General features: G+C 47.0%; 1 non-coding gene across 1 annotated transcript; it reads left to right on the top strand.

The window, feature by feature from the left end:
- The first annotated feature begins 12,625 nt into the window (after positions 1–12,625).
- Positions 12,626–12,697, top strand: TRNAP-AGG. The gene has a single exon. It is a non-coding gene; the product is annotated as a tRNA-Pro (tRNA).
- Positions 12,698–13,419: the final 722 nt, after the last annotated feature.

Raw genomic sequence — 13,419 nt, 5'->3', positions numbered from 1 at the left:
TCCCATTTGCACAGAGCGCCCTGGCTGGTATGTGGAGAGTGGGTGAAGGGGGTCGGGGTAGAAGCTGGGAGACCACGGAGGAGGCCATTGCCGTGGTCCAGGCAACAGAGGGTGACGGTAAGGACCAGGGCGGTGGCTGTGGAAGCAGGAGGAAGTGGGTGGCCGTGGGCACTGTTCCTGAATTAGAGCTCTTGGGACCTGTGGGTGGAGTGTAGACACGAGAGGGCTCAAGGTGCCTGAAAGAATGAATTTTTAGTACCTCTGGCCCAGAATGTGGCTTTAAAATATGCGTTTCTAATTTGTGTTCCTTCCGTCCTTGTTGGCCATCTGCCTTCCGGTCGATGCGCCGAGGTGGGCGCTCGCCTGCCGTCCAAGGTGGTGTCTCCTGTCAGAGCCTGGCTGCCCTCTTGGATCAGGCTGTCCTTGGACGGGGAGAGGCAGGGCCTTCCAGAAGCTTCACGGACTGAAAGGTTCTCAAAGCCCTTCATTAATGAGAAATTGCCTCCCTTGGAGGGAGGAGGTACAGTACTAAATTTCCCATCTCAGCCGTTGGGAACAGCCCCCTGGGGTAGGGGAGGGGCGGGTCCCCATTTCCTCTGAGGTCTGGGGCTCTGCGATGAAGCCAGGGAAGCAGTCCAAGAAAGAGAAGCCTCGTCTTCAGACAGCATGTGGGCCTGACAGGCAGCCTCAGCCCCAAGTGGAGGGGACAGAGGTTCCAGTAAGGTGGGGGAAGCGGGACATGTGTGGCTTTGAGAGACGGGACTCCAAACGCAGTGTCACCCTCGTTCCTCAGCTTGAAGGCAGTTTCTTGATCCGAGGGCCTGGCTCTCCTGCGGCGCTGTGGGCCCCGGATAAGCGGGGCTGGGGTGAGGTCAGGGTGGGGGCCAGCCTCCCCCACCCCTGCTGGGGTAAGTCAACAAGGAGGCAAGGACCGAGGCCAAGGGCATTAAATACCAATTATCTGCTCGTCCTAAATACTTCCTGTGAGAACAATTTGTCATTGACATACTTAATTAGACCCTTGACCAATATTTTCCAGATGTGGGGATTTTTGCTAAAAAAACCCAAGCACAGATGTTTTCCATATTTAATAAGACAGCGGAGGCAAACCCTTGACACAAAGGAGTAGTAGGAGCCACGGGCTATGAAATCAGGGTCGAGAAAGAGAACCCGCTGGCCTCGGGGTCTTTCAAAGGAAAGCGGCACCAGTGGGGAAGACGGAGCATCGCTGGACGGGGGAGGGCGTCTGCTTCGGCCGAGGCTGCCTGCAGCAGCCTTAAGGCAGAGAAGACCTTTGGTCTGAACGCTGGCAACCGAACAGAAAGACTGGGATGGCGGGGAGTTGTCAAGTCAAGATTTGAACCCATGTGTCTGCTTTCACCCCTAAGTCCTTGAGTGCAAAAAATAATAATAATAATAATAATAACTAGTAATAATGAGCCCGCGACCCCCAGGCTTCCCCACAGTCACCAGGGCCACGGCGAGGCCAGGGAGGTGTTGCCCGCAGGGCAGCGTTTAAGGATGCTCCTCGTCTCAAGTACTGACCCTTCAGTGGCACGGCCCGGAGAGTAACTGCCTCGCTCTAGTCCTGGCCCCTAGCATCACCTTGTCACAATCCTGTCTTTATGTTCTTCTCGCCTCAATTGATCCAGTAGCCTCCAGCTGGCCTTCCTGCCCCCTTTTTTCCATCCTATCAATCGCCCATCCTGGCCCTGAGTGATTTGCTAAAACCCAAACTCCACCGCATCGCTCTTGTGCAGGAGCCCCTTCTATACCCCTCCATGGCTCCTGGGATGAGGTCAAGCCACTGGGCATTCGAGGCCTTCTAGCATCCGCCCTGCTGAGCGCCGTCGGCCTCCACCCTGCTGTCCTGCCCACCCCCTCCTGTGAGCCACGGGGTAGGGGGCACCGCCCTTCCCCCTGGTGCAGTCAGCCCTGGCCTCTGTCTCTCTGGTCAGGTGCTTCCCTCTGCTTGAACAGCCCTGCCCTGACTTGACTCCCCACCATGGCACCTTAATCCAAAAAGCCTCAATCCCTCAGCAGGAATTGCCTTCTCCCAGGACTCCTGGTTCCCTACAGACTCTCTCCTGCTCTCCGTGCATAAACCTCTTCCAGCCCCTGCACCCTGACTCCTCTACTGGGTGTTCCTGCATTGCTGGCTGAATTGATAAGGTAGTTGGGGCGGATGCCCTTCAGATGAGGCAAGGAGGCCTACAGAGCCGGGATCAAAAACTCGGATGTCCATAGGGGCCAGGCAGGAGCTGTCATGAGTGAGGGGCTGAGGGGACCGCAGTGTCTGGAGAGCTGGCCTGGCATCAGGGCCCGCCTGTGCTCAGCTGGGGCAGTGCTTGTCCCCAGGAAAGTGTCCCCTGTTGTGGCTGGATCTTCTGGATTATCCATGAAAAGCAAGACAGGGAGCTGAAATGATTTGAAACACCCTGCAGGCCCACCAGGGGGTTAGTTCCAACCTGAAACCAGAAACAAATAATCTGGCCAACATAACCAATTTGGCACAAGAACAATGAACTGAAAAAGGAATATTTATTTATGTTCTATTAGTTGATGTGCTATTCATGGACCCTCCACCAACTGGGCTGCCGCTTGGAACTTTCCAGATTTCCCAGGAACCCGCCGGGCAGGTAAAGCAGCCAGGTGAGACTGGCAGAGCATCTCAGCCAGTGAAATGCTTGTCGAGTGACAACTACTTGAATGTTTTTACCCAGCACAGGTTTGGTGGTGGTGAATTTTTTTTTTTTTTTTAATCAAGCATCAGCTGCCTGCGCTTGTAACTTGAGGTATCTTAGAATTTCCTTCATCTCCACCCGCCTCTTCCTCTGTTATTGTTCTCTTTTTTACTAAATTTCTACCCCTTTGGCTTCAGGCACCTGCTTGGGAATCACAGTGACCAGGGTGGCTGGGAACCAAGCAGTAAACCGGCACAGCCTCTTTGGTTTCTAATCAGAGCAGGGGAGACCAGAGAGGCTTAGCGCTTTGACTCAGGTCACACAGCTAGGTCCAGCCAGACCTGGAGCTGGAACCACGTTCCACTCCCTCAGGCCAAGCTTGTTACCCTTCGTGTAAGGACACTTTGCTATTTAGACCTGTCCACCCCTCTGCTAGACTCAGCAGGAAAAGTAGGGTGTGATGCATGTAATGTATGGAAAGACAAGGCACCTGTCCCCCACACAGCAGTGACCATGCTGCAGGGAGCGGATGCTGCAACGTTGCTCCCAGGTGCCTCCCGGGCGGCCACTGCTGCAATGGCTGCTGACCATTCAGACCCCACCTGGCACCGGAATGGCCCTTGGCTGCGGGCTAATGCCCCTTCCGGGTACACTCGTGGCCAATGACTGGCTGATGTGGGGACACAATCTGCCCCTCTTGCCTCACTTTGGGGCAAACCTAACGGGCTCTGGCAAATCCCGATCTCCCCCAGACTCCACCAGCTCTGGCCTCAGGGGCAGTCACCTTGCAGCTCTGCTCCTCCCTGGTTCATATCCAATTACAGGTCTTCCTCCTCCTACACGCCCTTCTCCAGGCTTTGGGGTGCCCTGCCAGCGAGATTCTAGACACACACAGGACTCCACATGTATATTCTTATACATGGCTCTATACATTCACGTTTTAAATGTATAAATAAGGAGATACGATACAGTGTGATACACATTTTCTTTTTTACAAAGCAATATACTTTGGAGATAATACATACATTTAGATCTGCCTCAGTTAAAAAAAATATATAGTTACATGGGATTCTGAAGTGTGATTTTCCTCAAGACCTACCCCCACCACCTCTCCTTGTATCTAGATCTATATCTAAGCCTACGTTCCAGCAGACCGCTGAAGGATGAGGCACGAAGTGTGACTCGTGATGAGATGGGATACATACCAAATGCTCACCAAGTTATACTGGATGAAAACCTGGGGGACATATGTGAAATCTTGAGGGCGCAGGATCAAACTGGAAGGAATATGATGTTGGATCAGATGGAATCAACTGATATGGGCCAATTATTAATCACAAATTCAGTGTTTTACCTTGAAGGACTAGGAAGAGCTCTCATACTTTGCTTGGTTGGTTGAAATATGGACCCTCCCAAATAGCCTAGATTAAATGAAATTGAAAATGACAGAACTTCCTTGCTATGTTATAGAGGAAGTTACCCAAATCTTAGGGAGACTGGAAGGCTAGAGTGCATTTATCATTGAAGACTTGCACGTGCTCCCTAGGAGGGTCCAGAGAATGTGCTTCTCACATGGTTGTGAGAAAAAGATTCATGTAGGGGGTCCCCCCAGAATCCTCGAAGCTCTCTGTGATAGCTCTTTTCTGAGGGTCAGAAATTGCCATGGGAAGTGCTGCCATTGAATGGGGTCTCCAACGCAGGCGGGGGGGCAACAGGATCCAGAGTGGTAGGAGGGACAACGCGGTGGCACTTAATCACCAAAGACAAGGGGGCATGGTTAGGGTAATGGACAGAGGAACCAAAGCAGCAATCAGAACAGTCTGAGATCACAGAGACTTTTTTTTTTTTTTTTTGCTTTAATAGACTTTATTCTTTTAGAGCAGTTTCAGGTTCACAGCAGAATTGAGCAGAAAATACAGAGAGTTCGCACATAGCCCTCCCCACACACACATATATACTCCCCTCCATCAACATCCCTCATCAGTGTGGCATATTTGGTACAATCGATGGACCAACATGGGCACATTATTATCAGCCGAAGTCTATAGTTTACTTTAGGGTTCACGCTCGATGTTGAACATTCTATGGGTTTTGACAAATGCATGACATGTAGCCACCACTACAGTATCATACAGAATAATTTCATTGCCCCCCAAAATCCCTTGTGCTCTGTCTTTTCATTCCTCCTCACAGAGATTTTTGAACTCAGAGATCAACTAGTTGGTCATGGCATCTCTAAAAGTAAAATAGATGAGCAGTCAGCCAGAGTGGAAGCAGAAGAGCTCTAGACTTAATTATCAGAACTCTGGCTTGAAGGATTAAAACAGAGACTCATGGCCTTCAGTCAGTTCCCGGACTTGAGCCAGTTTACAGACCCGGAACTCTTCGGAATGAAGGGGGACCGGGATCCCCTTGAAGAGGGCCCTGCTTCACCACCAAGAATGTATATTATTAACCCGTCCTCCCCAGCCTGACCCAAAGAATCTGTCGCAATTTACCAGGGCAACTCTAAATTGGGGAAGGGGAAATAATCAGGCTTTCTCAGTGATCAGTGGAAACTGACTTTAACTGTTGAAGACCCAAAACGTCACTGTCTCCCACCAGTCTGGGTAGGGGGTCACAGAGGTCAGGTGATTGATGGAGTCTTGGCTCAAGTCTGTTCCCCTGTGTGCCTAGTGGGTCCCAGAACCCAGTCTCTGGCCATTTCCCAGTTCTGAAGTGTGATATACACACTGCAGGATCCCTGCATGGGTTCCATGACCCACGGAGCCAGGGCTGTTGTGGTAGGAAAGGCCAACTGGAGGCCAACAGAACTGTGTCTACCAATGAAAATATCAAACTACATTCCTAGAGGGATCGACCGACATTAGTGCCACCATCAAGGCCTTGAAAGATGCAGAGGTGATTATTTCTACCACATCCCCATTCCACTCACCTATTTGGCCTGCAGAGAAGACAGACCAGAGAATGACAGATGTTTATTACGAAATTACTCAGGTGGTGACTTCAGCTGCAGCTGCTATTCCAGACGTGGTTTCGATGCTGAAGCAAATCATTGCATCTTGTGGTATCTGGTACACAGCGGTTGATTGGCAAAGGTATGTTTCTCATTATCTGTTGGTAAAGACCATCCGAGGCGATTTACTTTCATTTAGCAAAGCCACCAATACACCTTCACTGTCCTACCTGAGGGATACATCAACTCCCGAGCCCTAAATTATAACAGAGTCTTCAGAGACACTGATCACCTCTTTCTTCCACAGGACATCATGCTGGTCCATGACATGATGGTATTGTGCTCATTGGATCCGGCGAGCAGGAAGTAGCACCTGCTTTAAACACATTAACAAGACACTTGCGTATGGGAGGGTGGGAAAGACATTCCACAAAACTTCAGGGTCTTAGCACCTTGGTGAAACTTCTAGGAGCCCACTGGTCCAGGACATGTCAAGATATCTCTTCCAAGGTAAAGGACGAGTCGATGATCTGGTCCTCCCTACCACTGAGAAAGAGACATAATTGCCTATTGGGCCACTTTGGGATTGGAAGCAACATGCATATAATTTGAGTCCAGTTCCTGAGTGACCTGAAGATGTGACCCAAACAAAAGAAGATCCTGCAGCCGGCATGGGCTGCCATACAAGCTTCTCTGCCATTTGAACCATATGACCCAGCATAGTCAAAGGTCCTTAAAGTGTCCAGTTAGGGATGCTGTTTGGGAAGCCTTTGGAATCCTCCTGTAGGTGAACAGTGCAGACCCTTAGTAGTTTTTGAGCAAAGACTTGTTATCCTCTGTGAATAACTGCTCTGCTTTCGAGAGACAGCTTCTGGCTTATTACTCACCCTTATCAGAGACTGAACACTTGACTGTGCCATCATGTGGTCTGAGCTGCTCATCATGAAATGGCTGTTGTCTGACCCATGAAGCCATAAAGTTTGGGGTTCACGGCAGCATCAACCTGTTGATGTTCACGTCCGGCATCAAACAGAAGTGGTACATGTGAGACCAAGCTCAAGCAGGATGTGAAGATACAAAGAACTTACATGAGAAAGTGTCTCAGAGGTTCATGGTCCCTATTCCTGCTACACTGCCTTCTCTGCATTGCTGATCAGTACCTGTGGCCTTATGGCCAGTTCCCTATGTCCAGCTTCCTGAGAAAGCAAAAAAATACATGCTCAATTTGCATGACAGGCAGGCACCACCCAAAAGCCGACAGGTCCAGCTGTAGCTCTGTTCCGGGATAGATCTGAGGCATGGTGGTGAAGAGAAACCCTCTTAACAGATGATGACATGTGAGACATTGTCTTAATGTCCTAGAACAGTGTGAACAACGCACCTGGTTGTTAATTTTGTATGGAAGGAAACATGGCAGGAGATACAGATATGCACTGTGTCACGGGCTGTGGCTGAAAGTTTGGTTAGATGGTCTGGGACTTGGAAGGAACTTGATCAGAAAATTGGTGGCAAGTCTGGAGAAGAGGTCTGTGGATGAATCTCTAATGGGCACAGAATGCAAAGATATTTGCATTCGGTGTGAATGCCTCCCAAAGGGTGATCCCAAGAGAAGTGTATTTTTAATAACAACCTGATCTGTGGACTATCAGCCAGCCTCCTACCCCAACCATTTCTATCATTCCCCAATGGACTCAGGAACAAAGTAGTCTAGGTGGCAGTGATGGAGATTCTGTGCGGGATCAACAGCAGACACTTCCATTCATCAAGGATGACCTGGCTACAGCCTCTATTGAACGCTAAATCCACACACAGAAGAGACCAACACCGAGCTATTGATAGGGCGCCATTCCCTAGGGCGATCCGCCCATCACCTTGTGGAAGACTGATTACACTGGACAGATCTAATCATGAGAGGGGCAATGGTTTGTTCTTAATGGAATAGTTACTCTGGGTATGGATTTGCCATCCCTGACTGTAAAGCTTCTTGTGTCTTCCAGGAGTATTTAATTTGTGGGTGTGTGCGTGTAAGTTTTGTGTGTAATAACTTTCTTGTTAAATTTATTCCTAAGTACTTAATCTCAGTTACATTTTAAATGGGGCTTTCCCTAGCACTATGCCATCTGTTTATTGTTTGTATATACGAAGGCTGTAAATGTAAAAACAAATTTTTTAATGCATCAGTCTCTTAGATCATGTAGAAAACAAAAAATGGAGTTACAAACCATTGTTACAATAATACTAGCTTTTCTAATTGCCCAATTGTTTACTTTTATTGAAATATTTATTTCTTCATATGGTTTCAAGGTACTGGCTAATGTCTTTTCATTTCAACCTGTAGGACCCCCCTTAGTGTTTCTTTCAGGGCAGGTCTAGTGGTAATGAACTTCCTCAGCTTGCATTTATCTGGAAGTATCTTAATTTTTCTCCAACATTTGAAGGACAGTTTTGCCAGCTATAGGATTCTTATTTGACAGTGTTTCCTTTTAGCACTTTGAATGTATCAACCTAGTGCCTTCTGACCTTCAAGTTTCTGATGAGAAATCTGCTGTCAATCTTACTGAGAATTCCTGGTATGCGATGAGTTGCTTCTCCCTTGCTGCTTTCAAGAGTCTCTCTTTGGCTTTATCTTTCAATCGTTTGGTTATATGAGTATAAAAATTCATGTCTTTCATCAAAGTTGGGAAGTTTTGGCCATTATTTCTCCAAATATTCTTTTTACCTTTTCTCTCTCTTCTCCTTCTGGGACTCCCACAATGTGTATATGACTCCGCTTGATATTGCCCCATAGTTCCTTTGTGTTTTGTTCATTTTTTCCATCTTTTTTTTCTTCCTATTCCTTAGATTTGATCATTGTCCTTTCTTCACTTTTTGCTGATTCTGAAATCTGCCTTTCAATCCTACGAGTCAGTATTTCACTTTAGTTATTGCACTTTTCACCTCCAGTTGTTGGGTTTTATTTTTGGGGAGGGGTGGGAGGCAGGTTTTCCATTTGTCTCTTACATCTTTTTCTTGATTTTCTCTGTTCATCCTTTAGTTCTCTGAGCATCTTTAAAACCGTTGTCTTAAAGTATTTACCTAGGATCTGCCATCGGGTATTTTTCAGAGACAGTTTTTTTTTTTTGATATGTTTTGAAATTTTATTGTTGAAAACTAGGCATTTGAATCTAATAATGCAGTAACTCTGAAAATCAGGTGCCCTCCCACCCCACCTTTCTCCAAGTTTTGTTGTTTTTATTTGTTTTGGGGTTTATGTAAACTGTGCCAAGGCTGAGTGTGAAGTATAGACTTACAGCCTTCTAACTTCTTTTCTGAGCCTTTCCCTGGGCACACAGGAACTTTTTAATACCCCCCACATAGGTGGTTACTTTTGAATGACCTTGATTCAATGTCTGGTCCCCAAAAGGGAGAGGGTAGAGAAAAATGAAGGGGGGAAAAGGCACCGACTCTTTATATCCCCTAGAAATCACTTCAGCCAGAGGGAGAGGGGCTAGAAACAACGAGAAATGGGCATCAGCAATGACCACTTGCCTCCCTGCCTGCGCATCTGTGACAAGGTAGCCACCAGCAGTCAGAGCACAGGTCCCCCATATTTGGAGGACACTAAAAAGTCCAGTTAGTTCTTGTCAGGTAATTGCTCCACATTGCGTTTACTAAATCATCTGGTGAATTGCCAGAATTTTCCACTTCCGCCAAAAATATTTAGTTCAATGTGGACATTCAATTATTTATTCAATCAGTATTTGAACTGGAGGAAGAAGAGCGTCCACAAACACATAATTCCCACACAGTGAAATGGATTCTAGAACACAGATGTACACAAAAGAAGTAGTTCCTAATTTTAATTCTGTCGGGGGGGCAAGTGAGCCTTCACATAAGAAGTTCCTTTGTCAATCAAAGAAGAACAGAAAGGGCTTTCTAAGCAGAAGAAACAGCTGGTACAAAGGAATAGAAACTTGAAGTGCCAATTTAGGAAACTACAGGTGAGCTGTTATAAAGGACCAGAGTTTAAGCCTGGCCTCCTGTTGCATTTCAGCATTAGAATATTCACGCTAACTTCATCTGACGGTGTCATAAGGTGCTGTTGGCTCCTCTTGTCAATTCCACTTAACGTCACTGTTAGATTAAATTACAACTACTTTCAGCAGAGTAAAGGTCTTAAGAAACATTGTTGAATTCCTTATGTTCGCTTCAAAATTCCAAATCTCTCGATGCTTCGCCTTCTGACCTGGGCTTATTTTTGGAAGCAATTTGCTTTTCCTCTTGTTCCTCAGTCTAACACACCTGGGCATTCTGTGCTTGATAAAACTGAAGTTAATTAGCTCCTCTGTTGCCCTCTGACCATCTATTATCCAGAAAGAACAGAGAAACCTGCTTTGTCAGACAGAAACACCTTTCTCCAGAGATTCAAGGTGAGGATGGCTAGAGGGGCTGTCTGGAAATTTTCCTCTTATATTTTCCAGCAAACTCTTACTGCTTTCTTTATGTAGTGAGCCAGTTTGAAAACTTCAGGTCTTCAAAGGCTACCACCTTTCCCCAAACTATGTCTTTGTTTGTAGAAGCCAGCGTTAAGTAGACTCTGCATGTATCTCTTAGCCGGGGCACTTTGGGTTGGGTTCATTTACCAGCTATTGGATCCACCAACAAAGCTATTGGATCCAGCTATTGGATCCACAATTCATTCACACACTGGACTCTGATATTTCAACTTTCCAGATGTCCAAACTACATTAACATAACATTCACCATCCAGCCACCTGGACCTGATGTCTCAGACGCACTTTTTTTTTAGCTCTTCTTCTCTACTCCCCAGATTCTCTCTGTTATCAAATCCGGGTGGCTCTGCCAGAGAAACATCTTCTCTTCCTCCGTCTTTCTCTGCCTTTCTGTGACAAGCACTGAGTGCCTCCTATGGGAAAAGATCGTTACTGTTTGTGTTCTCTAACCCACCCTGCAGCCGAGGTCTGAGGCTCAAGAACCCACTAGACCTTGGCAAGTAATAGAAAGATAAGCGAAATGGGTGATGGGTGGTAATGGGTTTGGCTGATTTTCCAAACAGGCTGCTGGATCATAGTGCCAGATCTTCCACCCTTTCAAGAGAACCCAGAGCATATCACCTACTACTTCATTCTGCTACTATTTTTCTTAATCCTTTGACCACCTTTCCCCATGTCACCCACCTCCTACCCTCAGTCTCTGGCAACCACCATTCTACTCCCTGTAGCTATGAGTTCAGTGTGTTTCAGATTCCACAGTATAAGTGAGATCATACTGTATTTGTCTTTCTCTGTCTGACATTTCATTTAGTACAACACCCTTAAAGTCCATCCATGTTGTTGTAAATCTCAAGATTTCCTTATGTTTTATGGCCGAATTAAATTCTTCTGTATATATAATCTCTCTCTGTCTCTCTGGTTTACATCACATTTTCTTCATCCATAATCTTTCTTTATGTGCCTCACTTTCCCATCAGACTGTGATCTTCTCCAAAACAAAACCTTTGTTTTGTTCCTCTAAATATCCTTAGGAGCTGTCACGATGCTTGACACACAGTATGCAATCCGCTAGACAATCAGACAACCCTTCCAATATACTGGCCCCCTTAGATTATTACCTGCTCATTATCCATGCTCTTGTCCCCTGGGCTACCTCACTTTCTTACTCCCATGGTCCCTGTTGTCATTAGCGATAACTGTGCCCTCCCCATAAGTTAACTTCCTGCCATCCCCCTCGGTGATTACCATTTCCTGTCTCTCTAGATTTAGTATCTCAAGTCCAACATTTGGACCCCACCAGAACCTTCAGTCCAGTGACCTTCCTCATGTCCTGCACTTCTCCCCCTACCCAGTGTATATTTGATGGTCCGACATTCTAATCATGCCGTCTCACACATACCTTTAATCCCTTGTAATTTCAACATAGGTGTCTGACAAGAATGCAAAGCTGGTTGCATCTAGTCTCCACAACTTTTAAGTCTGCACCCAAACAGCAGGTGTGGTTGGAGGCAAAAGCCCTAACCATGTTTACCCTCCCCTATCACAGGGGTGACCACAGCCTCAGGCAGCTATGTGAGATGCCAGACGGGCTGTGTCTTTCCCAGGTCTGTTCACTCTTCTGCTCTCTCAGATGTCATTTCATATCTTCTCCTCTCTCCCTAAGGTCTAATAGTGCTTCCCCACCAAAGAAGGCCCTGATTCTTATCTTGTTGAGAAAATTGAAGCAGTATGAAGAAAATTTCCTCCATCGCCACAACTACTTACCTATGTGAATCTGTGCCTATGTTATCGGTCTGTCCATCTGTCCATCTGTCTGTCCATCTATCTGTCCATTCGTCCATCCATCCGTCCACCCATCCATTTACCCATCACCTGCTCTCTTTCTTCCTGGTACAGTAGATGAACTGTCCTCTCTCACACCTGGCATTCTCTCCACCTCCACAGTAGCCTCCACTCCTCTCTCTCCCATTCAAGGGCAGCTTTCCAGCAGTTGCCTCCACTCTTCCCGCCCCGTTGCATTATCAGAACTTCCCATCTCCCTGGATCAATCTCACCAACACACAAAAAGGCTGTTATTCCTCCCATACTAAAAATAAATGTTCTCCACCTCCAGCCACATTTGTTCCATGTTCCTGCCCCTCTTCCAAGTAAAACTCTTCATAGAAATTCTCTGTACTCACAATCTCCATTGCTTCACCCATTCTGTTTTAACCTACGTCAGTCAGATTCCACCCCCCCACCCCCCACTCGCCGGCATTCCACTTAAACCGCAGCTGTCACACTCCCCATTTGGATGAATTTAGTCTTTATCTTCCCTGACTTATCAGTAGGGCGATCATATACTTTATCTTCTAAATCAATGCTTTTGAAACTGAGATGGTGCTATTAATAATTTTTTTTGGAATAACATAAACTGGGGCTGCCCCAGGAAAATCCCCCAATTTTTTCATTAATTTATTGCTAAATGCTCAACTAGAGAGTATGGGGGCGGGGAGGGTATAGCTCAGTGGTAGAGTATATGCTTAGGGTGCATGAGGTCATGGGTTCAATCCCCAGTACCTCCATTAAAAAGAAAAAAAGTTAATAAACCTAATTGCCTTCCCTCAGCTAGAGAGTGTGTCCCTCAGAGTCTGATATTTTTGTCTGCCTTTTGTCTTGATTTCTCTTGAGCCCAGAATAGCTGTTAAGCAGTAGGTGCCTAATTATTCAGGGAGCACATAGTGGACTCTTAATAGAAGTTGAATAATCGGTGGTTGAATACATCACAGCTTACTCCCGTGGTGGCCTTAAAGCACTGGGGATCCAGCCGATGCAGACGCCCTGGATGCCTGTGACCCGCTGGCTGGAGCTGCCCTCCCGAGAGGAGTGTAAGTCCTGGGGACATGTCACCTGTGGCTTCTCTTCCAGCTCTTTGTCTCGTCAGAGCCCTTTGGCCACTTCCCTTGGACATGCTTCAGGGCACCTCCTGCCTGACAACTGACTTATTTGCTTTCTCCAGCCAGGATGAGAAGCATAATGTCACAGTCACCCAAGACGGGAACAATCGGGCCCCTGAGTCCTCCGGTTGCTGGTGATTCAGAAATCCCACTTTGCCCCAAGATTATCCCGGCTGAGTTCAGAGAAGCAGGAACTGCACGAGAGCAATTACCCTTCACCAAGGAAGGGGTGACAGCACGTTAGGGGCTGCGGCTCACTCTTTTAAAGCTTGCTTTTAATTCTGAGCAGAACCTACTCATTCCTTCTTGCATGAGGTGAGGTCATGACAGCTTGGTGTCATCCAGCCAGG

The sequence above is a fragment of the Camelus ferus genome, chromosome 22, assembly GCF_009834535.1.
Source record: "Camelus ferus isolate YT-003-E chromosome 22, BCGSAC_Cfer_1.0, whole genome shotgun sequence".
Lineage (NCBI taxonomy): Eukaryota > Metazoa > Chordata > Mammalia > Artiodactyla > Camelidae > Camelus > Camelus ferus.
Note: the sequence above shows the minus strand (reverse complement) of the source record. Positions and strands in the feature narration are given on the sequence as shown.